The following is a 2,723-nucleotide window of genomic DNA, read 5'->3' on the forward strand; positions in this document are numbered from 1 at the left end:
CCATTATGGGTGGGATATTCTTGGTTCAGAAACATACAAAATGTATCTCTATGTTTACTGAAGTCAGTCCCTCTGCAGCAATCCTAGGAGGCTGGTCAGACTGGACTGCGCTCGAGTGTACCTGAATAAAATATACTTGGTTTGTATTCTCTACTGTCTGACCGCCTCTTCATTTGTATCGAAGGCTGAGAGGTGGTCGTGAGTGACCCGGGTGGACATAATCGGGTCACTTCCTTCAGTTGGTGCCCGAACAGGGACTCCATCAGGTGACCCATCCTCGCCCGCTGATGGATGTGGAGGTCGGGCCATCATTTGGTCGGATGGACGGAGCAGGGATCCCTGCACGAGAGAGACCTGAACTCGCAGCTGCGTCATCTGTCTGACCGGGTGGTGCCTCGCCCAGCAGTCATCCCGACTGGGGTCCTGAATGGCAAAACCTTGGATTTGACCGTTTGGTCCGAAGAGTCAGAAGTGGAGAATGAATTAGTTTGACCTGTGTGCACCAGGTGAGTTTGTTTTGGTACTTAGTGGATATGATACCATTTTGGTTTGTCTTTGGTACAGTGGGAGGACCGATCTTGGTTTGCATTTGGTACGGTTGAGGACCGCTTTGGATACAAGGTGTTTGCGGACACTTTGTCAGGCAAAATAATGAATTTGGCTTACTTTCCGAAAATGCCGGTGTTCAGTCGCTTTTTGGTTTTCTGTTGTCGTTGTTGTTCTGCTGATGCTCGACTGGAAGAAAGTCAGCCAGCACCTCCGGAATGCACTCTGAATTTGATATGTATGTAAAACATGGCCTTGGCCCTATTATGTTTAGTACGTTATGGCACAAATATACGAGCGGCAATGCCGAGTTACAGTGGCCTTTGACAGGCACTTTTGATGAACAAACAATTGGGTTTTTACAGAAGAAGTTGTTTGCAAGAAGAAGTAGGTAGTCTATGTCTGATTCCCTCAGAACATGGCAAAAAGAAGCTAAACAGAGGCGGGTGTAAATCGAAGGCTGTAGCGAATGATACAGAGAAGCAGGAGGTAGGAATCGAACGTGAAGATTGGAGATTCTGGTTACAGATTGATAAATCATATGTGTCCCAAGAAGAAAATGATACGTTTGTGGAGAAATTGTTAGATACTCGACCACCACCTTTGTGTGCCCAACAGAGGGTATATCCTCCTCTTTCCCCACAGGTCCGGCTACCCGGTTCTTCTGTCTCTGCTGTTTCTGCTTCTGTTACTATTGATCAGCCTGCCTTGGCCACGGCACCTCTTGTCCTTTCTTTGTCTTCGCCGTCTGTGGCAACTATGACTGTTAGCATTCCTGCAACACCTATTGCTTCGGCATCCCTTTTGCCAGCTTTTACACCCACGACCCATCCAGCAGCAACGTTAATGCCCACTACCTCTGTATTCACTCCCACTGTGTTCCTCCATTCACTGATGTTACAGAGTATTGGGACACCAGTATGTGGCCGTGAGGATAGAGACTGGACGAAATTTAGGGAACGATTGGGGCAAACGTTGGTGCGATCTGATGTGGGTGATGCAGAGAAAAAGGTAGTGGCTAATTAGACTGAGCAGTGGGCTCATAACCCCATTTACAGTGTGGAAGATGTGTGGAGTATGATGGAAGATTATGAGCCTTTTGTACAGCAACATGCCCTTAAGCACATGTCGGCTACTCTTATCGGTCTTTGGGAGCAGTGTTTCAATGAAGCAACATTACAGATTATCTATGATATTAAGGATCAGGTATACGTTGTTGATATGGCACATGGTCAAGTTTTTGGAAATGTTGCGACGTTGGCCGCTTATCGGAGTAGGCTGCTTGAGAAGAGCCCGAAGACAGTAACTCAGTTTCCGATGAGGGAGGTCCACCCCATATATCACCCTGAAATACCAGAGCTGCGGGAGCTTACTAGACCAGGGATAGTGGTCTGTTTAAAAGAACAGTGGGTTTATACTCCATGGAAAAGGAGTGAGGTGTTGTCCCTTAATACTCAGTTACCTGACCCTAGGAAAAATCCCACTGCATATTATAAAGAATTGACTTAGACAGCTTCTTTGACGGTAGTGACGCTTGCAGATGTTGAAATGTTCTTTGGTTTGTTGGTTCCAGTTGATATTTGGAGACAAGTACACACACAGGATCATGTTGCGGAATTGGGAGGTACCTGGGATCAAATTAAAGTATGAGACCAGGAGAGGTAGCCTGGTGAGAAGCCTAAAGCAGAAATACTTGCTTTGCCCGGCTGCATTATCACTTATATGCTTTCTCTTATCCCGCCTAGAAAGGTTGATTGGGACAAGCTATCGGCTTGTCGTCAGAAGAAAGATGAGAGTGTGTCTGATTTTTTCACTCGGTTTGAAGGTGTGTTTCTAGATTGTAGTGGGCAGGACTTGTCGATCGAAGGTGGTGTGTGTTTGTCAATAGATTTGTTTCAAACTTGCTCCCCGGGATTGCGACTCGATTACAAGCTTCGAGAGCACCTGGTCCACATCTTCTCCTTCTGTTATCTTGAATATGGCACAGAATTGTGAGCACAGGGACAATGAGGATAAGGAGAAGGTGGAAAAGAAGCACAAGCATTTGAAGACTAAGGTGTTATTGCAGCTGGCTTCTAGAGAGAATGGTAGAGTTCGTGGTGGTATGGCCCGGCAGCTTCCCTGTACTAGCAGGAATAGTAAGCCTGTAGGACCGAATCAGTGTGCATACTGTAAAG

Source organism: Lissotriton vulgaris, chromosome 6 (genome assembly GCF_964263255.1).
Source record: "Lissotriton vulgaris chromosome 6, aLisVul1.2, whole genome shotgun sequence".
Classification (NCBI taxonomy): Eukaryota; Metazoa; Chordata; class Amphibia; order Caudata; family Salamandridae; genus Lissotriton; species Lissotriton vulgaris.